The sequence below is a fragment of the Lolium rigidum genome, chromosome 5, assembly GCF_022539505.1.
Source record: "Lolium rigidum isolate FL_2022 chromosome 5, APGP_CSIRO_Lrig_0.1, whole genome shotgun sequence".
In the NCBI taxonomy this organism is placed as follows: Eukaryota; Viridiplantae; Streptophyta; class Magnoliopsida; order Poales; family Poaceae; genus Lolium; species Lolium rigidum.
Genome location: NC_061512.1, coordinates 270652321 through 270663588, shown reverse-complemented (window position 1 = coordinate 270663588; position 11268 = coordinate 270652321).

Below are 11268 nucleotides of genomic sequence, written 5' to 3'. Positions count from 1 at the left end.
TGGACCCATAGTCCAGGGGTGAACTACTCACTCATCACTCCGGAGGCGACCATGGCGGTGAAGAGTCCTCCGGGAGATGATTCCCCTCTCCGGCGGGGTGCCGGAGGTGATCTCCGAATCCCCCGAGATGGGATTGGCGGCGGCGGCGTCTCGGTAAGGTTTTCCGTATCGTGGCTCTCGGTGCCGGGGGTTTCGCGACGAAGGCTTTAAGTAGGCGGAAGGGCAACGCGGGGGGCCACACGAGGGCCCCACACGCCAGGGCCGCGCGGCCAAGATCTGGGCCGCGCCGCCCTGTTGTGGCGGCGCCTCGTGGCCCCACTTCCTTTCCCCCTCGATCTTCTGGAAGCTTCGTGCAAAAATAGGACCCTGGGCGTTGATTTCGTCCAATTCCGAGAATATTTCCTCTGTAGGATTTCTAAAACCAAAAACAGCAGAAAACAGCAACTGGCTCTTCGGCATCTCGTTAATAGGTTAGTGCCGGAAAATGCATAAATACGACATATAATGTGTATAAAACATGTAGATATCATCAATAATGTGGCATGGAACATAAGAAATTATCGATACGTCGGAGACGTATCAGCATCCCCAAGCTTAGTTCCTGCTCGTCCCGAGCGGTAAACGATAACAAAGATAATTTCCGGAGTGACATGCCATCATAACCTTGATCATACTATTGTAAACATATGTAATGAATGCAGCGATCAAAACAATGGTAATGACATGAGTAAACAACTGAATCATAAAGCAAAGACTTTTCATGAATAGTACTTAAAGACAAGCATCAATAAGTCTTGCATAAGAGTTAACTCATAAAGCAATAAATCAAAGTAAAGGTATTGAAGCAACACTAAAGAAGATTAAATTTCAGCGGTTGCTTTCAACTTGTAACATGTATATCTCATGGATATTGTCAACATAGAGTAATATAACAAGTGCAATATGCAAGTATGTAGGAATCAATGCACAGTTCACACAAGTGTTTGCTTCTTGAGGTGGACAGAAATAGGTGAACTGACTCAACATAAAAGTAAAAGAAAGGTCCTTCAAAGAGGAAAGCATCGATTGCTATATTTGTGCTAGAGCTTTTATTTTGAAAACAAGAAACAATTTTGTCAACGGTAGTAATAAAGCATATGTATTATGTAAATTATATCTTACAAGTTGCAAGCCTCATGCATAGTATACTAATAGTGCCCGCACCTTGTCCTAATTAGCTTGGACTACCGGGATCATCGCAATACACATGTTTTAACCAAGTGTCACAAAGGGGTGCCTCCATGCCGCCTGTACAAAGGTCTAAGGAGAAAGCTCGTATTTTGGATTTCTCGCTTTTGATTATTCTCAACTTAGACATCCATACCGGGACAACATGGACAACAGATAATGGACTCCTCTTTAATGCATACGCATGTAGCAACAATTAGTGTTCTCATATGAGATTGAGGATATATGTCCAAAACTGAAACTTCCACCATGATTCATGGCTTTAGTTAGCGGCCCAATGTTCTTCTCTAACAATATGCATGCTCTAACCATTAAAGTGGTAGATCTCTCTTACTTCAGACAAGACGGACATGCATAGCAACTCACATGATATTCAACAAAGAGTAGTTGATGGCGTCCCCAGAAACATGGTTATCGCACAACAAGCAACTTAATAAGAGATAAAGTGCATAAGTACATATTCAATACCACAATAGTTTTTAAGCTATTTGTCCCATGAGCTATATATTGTAAAGGTAGGGAATGGAAATTTTAAAGGTAGCACTCAAGCAATTTACTTTGGAATGGCGGAGAAATACCATGTAGTAGGTAGGTATGGTGGACACAAATGGCATAGTGGTTGGCTCAAGGATTTTGGATGCATGAGAAGTATTGCCTCTCGATACAAGGTTTAGGCTAGCAAGGTTATTTGAAACAAACACAAGGATGAACCGGTGCAGCAAAACTCACATAAAAGACATATTGTAAACATTATAAGACTCTACACCGTCTTCCTTGTTGTTCAAAACTCAATACTAGAAATTATCTAGACTTTAGAGAGACCAAATATGCAAACCAAATTTAGCAAGCTCTAGGTGCTTCTTCATTAATGGGTGCAAAGTATATGATGCAAGAGCTTAAACATGAGCACAACAATTGCCAAGTATAAAATTATTCAAGACATTTTAGAATTACTACATGTATCATTTCCCGATTCCAACCATATAACAATTTAACGAAGAAGATTCAACCTTCGCCATGAATACTATGAGTAAAACCTAAGGACATATTTGTCCATATGCAACAGCGGAGCGTGTCTCTCTCCCACACAATGAATGCTAGGATCCATTTTATTCAAACAAAAACAAAAATAAAAACAAACCGACGCTCCAAGTAAAGCACATAAGATATGACGGAATAAAAATATAGTTTCAGGGGAGGAACCTGATAATGTTGTCGATGAAGAAGGGGATGCCTTGGGCATCCCCAAGCTTAGACGCTTGAGTCTTCTTAGAATATGCAGGGGTGAACCACCGGGGCATCCCCAAGCTTAGAGCTTTCACTCTCCTTGATCATGTTGTATCATCCTCCTCTCTTGATCCTTGAAAACTTCCTCCACACCAAACTCGAAACAACTCATTAGAGGGTTAGTGCACAATAAAAATTAACATGTTCAGAGGTGACACAATCATTCTTAACACTTCTGGATATTGCATAAAGCTACTGGACATTAATGGAACAAAGAAATTCATCCAATATAGCAAAAGAGGCAATGCGAAATAAAAAGACAGAATCTGTCAAAACAGAACAGTCCGTAAAGATGGATTTTATTGAGGCACCATACTTGCTCAAATGAAAATTCCCAAATTGAATGAAAGTTGCGTACATATCTGAGGATCACGCACGTAAATTGGCATATTTTTCTGAGCTACCTACAGAGGGCAGGTCGAAATTCGTGACGACAAAGAAATGCATTCATTCGCGCAGTAATCCAAATCTAGTATGAACCTTACTATCAAAGACTTTACTTGGCACAACAAAGCACAAAACTAAGATAAGGAGAGGTTGCTACAGTTGTAAACAACTTCCAAGACTCAAATATAAAACAAAATACTGTAGTAAAAACATGGGTTGTCTCCCATCATCGCTTTTCTTTAACGCCTTTCAGCTAGGCGCAGAAGGTGTATATCAAGTGTTGTCAAGAGATGCAGTATCGATATCATATGCTCCCCCATCTGTAGTGGTACTAAGGGCTTTGTCAATTTTAGGCCTATAATAATATTTTTTTGGTTTAGGCACTTTAGAGACATACATAAACTTTTGCTCCTTACCCACATAAGCTTTCTCCTTATACTTAAGAGAAGAAAAAGTTGAACCCAAGGTTCCCATAGCTTCTTCAAGTTCACTAATCCTATGGGTTCGATTATCATGAGTAGCACAAGATTCTAAGATGGCGATTCTCTCATTAATTCTACCTAGAGATTTATCAAGTTTATCAGTGCTATCAAGTAATGCTCCCAAAGTAGTATCAATACTTGGAAGGTTTTGCTCTATGGTTTCCAACTTTTTCATGACATCTTCAAGAGAGGTTTCAATTTTAACTTCATTAACAGGTGGTATTCCAAATAAACTCTCAATAATGCAACTAGCTTCTAAAGCAAGGGCGCCTAGGAAGTTACCTCCCGCGAGACAATCAAGAACATACCTATTCCAGCTAGAGATACCAACATAAAAATTCCTGAGTAGGATAGTGGTGGAGTGTTTCTTAGTGCACCTATTATGGGCATCACTAATTCTATACCAAGAATCTTTTAAACATTCCCCCCCTTGTTGCTTAAACGAACGAACTTCAACTTCAGGATTACTCATTTTAGCAGTAGTAAATAAAGCAAACTAGATAAAATAAATGCAAGTAACTAATTTTTTTTTTTTATATAGAGTGCAAGACAGTAAATAAAGTAAAACTAGCAACTATTTTTTTTGTGTTTTGATATAAGTGCAGCAAACAAAGTAGTAAATAAAATAAAGCAAGACAAAAACAAAGTAAAGAGATTGGATTGTGGAGACTCCCCTTGCAGCGTGTCTTGATCTCCCCGGCAACGGCGCCAGAAATTTGCTTGATGTGTGTAGTTGACACGTCCGTTGGGAACTCCAAGAGGAAGGTGTGATGCGCACAGCGGCAAGTTTCCCTCGATAAGAAACCAAGGTTTAATCGAACCGAGTAGGAGTCAAGAAGCACGTTGAAGGTTGATGGCGGCGGGATGTAGTGCGGCGCAACACCGAGGATTCCGGCGCCAACGTGGAACCTGCACAACACAACCAAAGTACTTTGCCCAACGAAACAGCGAGGTTGTCAATCTCACCGGCTTGCTGTAACAAAGGATTAGATGTATAGTGTGGATGATGATTGTTTGCAAAGAACAGTAAAGAAAAATAGCAGCAGATTTGTATTTCATATGTAAAGAATGGACCGGGGTCCACAGTTCACTAGAGGTGTCTCTCCCATAAGATAAATAGCATGTTGGGTGAACAAATTACAGTCGGGCAATTGACAAATAGAGAGGGCATATCAATGCACATACATGATATGATGAATATTGTGAGATTTAATTGGGCATTACGACAAAGTACATAGACCGCTATCCAGACATGCATCTATGCCTAAAAAGTCCACCTTCAGAGTTATCATCCGAACCCCTTGCGGTATTAAGTTGAAAACAACAGACAATTGCATTAAGTATGGTGCGTAATGTAATCAATAACTACATCCTCGGACATAGCATAAATGTTTTATCCCTAGTGGCAACAGCACATCCACAACCTTAGAACTTTCTGTCACTGTCCCAGATTTAATGGAGGCATGAACCCACTATCGAGCATAAATACTCCCTCTTGGAGTTAATAGCAAAAACTTGGCCAGAGCCTCTACTAATAACGGAGAGCATGCAAGATCATAAACAACACATAGGTAATAGATTGATAATCAAAATAACATAGTATTCTCTATCCATCGGATCCCGACAAACACAACATATAGAATTACAGATAGATGATCTTGATCATGTTAGGCAGCTCACAAGATCCGACAATGAAGCACATCCAGGGGTGAACTACTCACTCATCACTCCGGAGGCGACCATGGCGGTGAAGAGTCCTCCGGGAGATGATTCCCCTCTCCGGCAGGGTGCCGGAGGTGATCTCCAGAATCCCCCGAGATGGGATTGGCGACGGCGGCGTCTCAGTAAGGTTTTCCGTATCGTGGCTCTCGGTACTGGGGATTTCGCGACGAAGGCTTTAAGTAGGCGGAAGGGCAACGCGGGGGGACACACGAGAGCCCCACACGCCAAGGCCACGCGGCCAAGACCTGGGCCGCGCCGCCCTGTTGTGGCGGCGCCTCGTGGCCCCACTTCCTTTCCCCCTCGGTCTTCCGGAAGCTTCGTGCAAAAATAGGACCCTGGGCGTTGATTTCGTCCAATTCCGAGAATATTTCCTTTGTAGGATTTCTGAAACCAAAAACAGCAGAAAATAGCAACTGGCTCTTCGGCATCTCCTTAATAGGTTAGTGCCGGAAAATGCATAAATATGACATATAATGTGTATAAAACATGTAGATATCATCAATAATGTGGCATGGAACATAAGAAATTATCGATACGTCGGAGACGTATCAGGCGGCTCTGGAAGGTTTTCTCTGGTTTCGTCGAACGTAATAGAGTTTTCGCGACGGAGACTTTAAGTAGGCGAAAGGGCAAGGTCGGTGGAGTCCTGGTGGGACCACACACTAGGCCGGCGCGGCCAGGGCTTGGGCCGCGCCGCCCTACTGTGTCCCCACCTCGTGGCCCCACTTCGTTTTCCCTTGGACTTCGGAAGCTTCGTGGAAAAATAGGACCCCGGGCGTTGATTTCGTCCAATTCCGAGAATATTTCCTTACTAGGATTTCGAAACCAAAAACAGCGTAGAAACGACAAGCGGCCCTTCGGCATCTCGTCAATAGGTTAGTTCCGGAAAACGCATAAATATGACATAAAGTATGCATAAAACATGTAGATATCATCAATAATGTGGCATGGAACATAAGAAATTATCGATACGTCGGAGACGTATCAAGCATCCCCAAGCTTAGTTTCTGCTCGTCCCGAGCAAGTAAACGATAACAAAGATAATTTCTTAAGTGACATGCTATCATAATCTTGATCAATACTATTGTAAAACATATGAGATGAATGCAGCGATTCGAAGCAATGATGAAGATAATGAGTAAACTAATGAATCATATAGCAAAGACTTTTCATGAATAGTACTTTCAAGACAAGCATCAATAAGTCTTGCATAAGAGTTAACTCATAAACCAATAAATCAAAGTAAAGGTATTGAAGCAACACAAAAGAAGATTAAGTTTCAGCGGTTGCTTTCAACTTATAACATGTATATCTCATGGATATTGTCAATGTAAAGTAATATAACAAGTGCAATATGCAAGTATGTAGGAATCAATGCACAGTTCACACAAGTGTTTGCTTCTTGAGGTGGAGAGAGATAGGTGAACTGACTCAACATAATAGTAAAAGAAAGGCCCTTCGCAGAGGGAAGCATTGATTAAATCATGTGCTAGAGCTTTTTAAGTTTTGAAATCATATAGAGAGCATAAAAGTAAAGTTTTGAGAGGTGTTTGTTGTTGTCAACGAATGGTAGCGGGTACTCTAACTACCTTATCAACCAGACTTTCAAGAGCGGCTCCCATGAAGGACGTTATCTCTACCAGCAAGGTAGATCATCCCTCTTCTCTTTTGTTTACACATGTACTTTAGTTTTATTATTTATGGATGACACTCCTCCCAACCTTTTGCTTACACAAGCCATGGCTAACCGAATCCTCGGGTGCCTTCCAACATTCACATACCATGAAGGAGTGTCTATTTGCAAAATTAAGTTGCTTACTGATGAATCAGAGCAAAACATGTGAAGAGAATTATTAATGAAGGTTAATTAATTGGGGCTGGGAACCCCGCGCCAGCTCTTTTTGCAAAATTATTGGATAAGCGGATGAAGCCACTAGTACATTGGTGAAAGTCTGTCCGAAGTAAATGACAAGATCGAAAGATAAACACCACATACTTCCTCATGAGCTATAAAACATTGACACAAATAAGAGATAATAGCTTTTGAATTGTTTAAAGGTAGCACATGAAGTAATTTACTTTGGAATGGCGGAGAAATACCATGTAGTAGGTAGGTATGGTGGACACAAATGGCATAGTGGTTGGCTCAAGGATTTCGGATGCATGAGAAGTATTCCCTCTCGATACAAGGCTTAGGCTAGCAAGTTTATTTGAAACAAACACAAGGATGAACCGGTGCAGCAAAACTCACATAAAAGACATATTGTGAACATTATAAGACTCTACACCGTCTTCCTTGTTGTTCAAACTCTTTACTAGAAATTATCTAGACCTTAGAGAGACCAATTATGCAAACCAAATTTTAGAAAGCTCTATGTATTTATTCATTAATAGGTGCAAAGTATATGATGCAAGAGCTTAAACATGAGCACAACAATTGCCAAGTATCAAATTATTCAAGACATTTTATCAATTACCACATGTAGCATTTCCCGTTTCCAACCATATAACAATTAACGAAGCAGTTTCAACCTTCGCCATGAAAATTTAAAACTAAGAATATATATGTTCATATGAACCAGCGAAGCGTGTCTCTCTCCCACACAAGAATTTATTCAAACAAAAACAAAAAAAAAACAAAAACAAACAGACGCTCCAAGTAAAGTACATAAGATGTGGCCGAATAAAAATATAGTTTCAAGAGAAGGAACCTGATAATTTGTCGATGAAGAAGGGGATGCCTTGGGCATCCCCAAGCTTAGATGCTTGAGTCTTCTTGAAATATGCAGGGATGAACCACGGGGGCATCCCCAAGCTTAGACTCTTCACTCTTCTTGATCATAGTATATCATCCTCCTCTCTTGACCCTTGAAAACTTCCTCCACACCAAACTCGAAGCAAACTCATTAGAGGGTTAGTGCATAATCAAAAACTCACATGTTCAGAGGTGACACAATCATTCTTAACACTTCTGGACATTGCTCAAAGCTACTGGAAGTTAATGGAACAAAGAAATCCATCCAACATAGCAAAAGAAGCAATGCGAAATAAAAGGCAGAATCTGTCAAAACAGAACAGTCCGTAAAGACGAATTTTATTGCTTGCTCAAATGAAAATGCTCAAATTGAATGAAAGTTGCGTAAATATCTGAGGATCACTCACGTAAATTGGCATAATTTTCTGAGTTACCTACAGAGAATTAGGCCCAGATTCGTTACAGCAAGAAATCTGTTTCTGCGCAGTAATCCAAATCTAGTATTGACTTTACTATCAAAGACTTTACTTGGCACAACAAATGCAATAAAATAAGATAAGGAGAGGTTGCTACAGTAGTAACAACTTCCAAGACTCAAATACAAAATAAAAGTATTGTAGCAAAATAAACACATGGGTTATCTCCCAAGAAGTTCTTTCTTTATAGCCATTAAGATGGGCTCAGCAGTTTTAATGATGCACTCGCAAGAAATAGTATTTGAAGCAAAAGAGAGCATCAAGAGGCAAATTCAAAACACATTTAAGCCTAACATGCTTCCTATAAAAAGGAATCTTGTAAATAAACAAGTTCATGAGGAGCAAAGTAACAAGCATAGGAAGATAGAACAAGTGTAGCTTCAAAAATTTCAGCACATAGAGAGGCATTTTAGTAACATGGAAATTTCTACAACCATATTTTCCTCTCTCATAATAACTTTCAGTAGCATTGATGGCGTGTATTTCACACGTTCGTTGGGAAACCCCAAGAGGAAGGTATGATGCGCACAGCAGCAAGTTTTCCCTCAGAAAGAAACCAAGGTTTATCGAACCAGGAGGAGCCAAGAAGCACGTTGAAGGTTGATGGCGGCGGAATGTAGTGCGGCGCAACACCAGAGATTCCGGCGCCAACGTGGAACCTGCACAACACAACCTAAGTACTTTGCCCCAACGAAACAGTGAGGTTGTCAATCTCACCGGCTTGCTGTAACAAAGGATTAACCGAATTGTGTGGAAGATGATTGTTTGCAGAGAAAACAATAAAACAAGTATTGCGACGAGATTTTATTTCAAGTATTAAAGAATGGACCGGGGTCCACGAGTTCACTAGAGGTGTCTCTCCCATAAGATAAAAGCATGTTGGGTGAACAAATTACAGTCGGGCAATTGACAAATAGAGAGAGCATAACAATGCACATACATGTCATGATAAGTACAGTGAGATTTAATTGGGCATTACGACAAAGTACATAGACCGCCATCCAACCGCATCTATGCCTAAAAAGTCCACCTTCGAGGTTATCGTCCGAACCCCTTCCAGTATTAAGTTGCAAAGCAACGGACAATTGCATTAAGTATGGTGCGTAATGTAATCAACAACTACATCCTCGGACATAGCGCTAATGTTTTATCCCTAGTGGCAACAAGCACAACACAACCTTAGAACTTTCCGTCACTATCCCAGGTGTCAATGCGAGGCATGAACCCACTATCGAGCATAAATACTCCCTCTTGGAGTTAAGAGCAAAAACTTGGCCAGAGCCTCTACTAGTAACGGAGAGCATGCAAGATCATAAACAACACATATGTAATAACTTGATAATTAACATAACATGGTATTCTCTATCCATCGGATCCCGACAAACACAACATAGAGTACTACGGATAGATGATCTTGATCATGTTAGGCAGCTCACAAGATCCAACAATGAAGCACAATGAGGAGAAGACAACCATCTAGCTACCGCTATGGACCCATAGTCCGGGGTGAACTACTCACTCATCACTCCGGAGGCGACCATGACGGTGTAGAGTCCTCCGGAGATGAATCCCTCTCCGGCGGGGTGCCGGAGGAGATCTCCGGAATCCCCCGAGATGGGATCGGCGGCGGCGGCGTCTCGGTAAGGTTTTCCGTATCGTGGTTTTTCGCCTCGGGGGTTTCGCGACGGAGGCTTTAAGTAGGCGGAAGGGCAGAGTCGGGGGCTGACGAGGGGCCCACACCACAGGGCGGCGCGGGCCCCCTTGGCCGCGCCGCCTTGTGGTTTGGCCACCTCGTGGCCCCACTTCGTATGCTCTTCGGTCTTCCGGAAGGTTCGTGGCGAAATAGGCCCCTGGGTCTTCGTTTCGTCCAATTCCGAGAATATTTCGTTACTAGGATTTCGAAACCAAAATAGCAGAAAACAGAGAATCGGCACTTCGGCATCTTGTTAATAGGTTAGTTCCGGAAAATGCACGAATATGACATAAAGTGTGCATAAAACATGTAGGTATCATCAATAATATGGCATAGAACATAAGAAATTATCGATACGTCGGAGACGTATCAAGCATCCCCAAGCTTAGTTCTGCTCGTCCCGAGCAGGTAAAACGATAACAAAGATAATTTCTGAAGTGATATGCCATCATAACCTTGATCATACTATTTGTAAACATATGTAGTGAATGCAGCGATCAAAACAATGGTAATGACATGAGTAAACAAGTGAATCATAAAGCAAAGACTTTTCATGAATAGTACTTCAAGACAAGCATCAATAAGTCTTGCATAAGAGTTAACTCATAAAGCAATAAATCAAAGTAAAGGTATTGAAGCAACACAAAGGAAGATTAAGTTTCAGCGGTTGCTTTCAACTTGTAACATGTATATCTCATAGATAATTGTCAACATAGAGTAATATAACAAGTACAATATGCAAGTATGTAGGAATCAATGCACAGTTCACACAAGTGTTTGCTTCTTGAGGTGGAGAGAGATAGGTGAACCGACTCAACATAAAGGTAAAAAGAATGGTCCTTCAAAGAGGAAAGCATCGATTGCTATATTTGTGCTAGAGCTTTTATTTTGAAAACATGAAACAATTTTGTCAACGGTAGTAATAAAGCATATGAGTTATGAAGATTATATCTTACAAGTTGCAAGTCTCATGCATAGTATACTAATAGTGCCCGCACCTTGTCCTAATTAGCTTGGACTACCGGATCTTTGCAATGCACATGTTTTAACCAAGTGTCACAATGGGGTACCTCCATGCCGCTTCGTACAAAGGTCTAAGGAGAAAGCTCGCATTTTGGATTTCTCGCTTTTGATTATTCTCAACTTAGACATCCATACCGGGACAACATGGACAACAGATAATGGACTCCTCTTTAATGCATAAGCATGTGGAAACAATTATTATTCTCATATGAGATT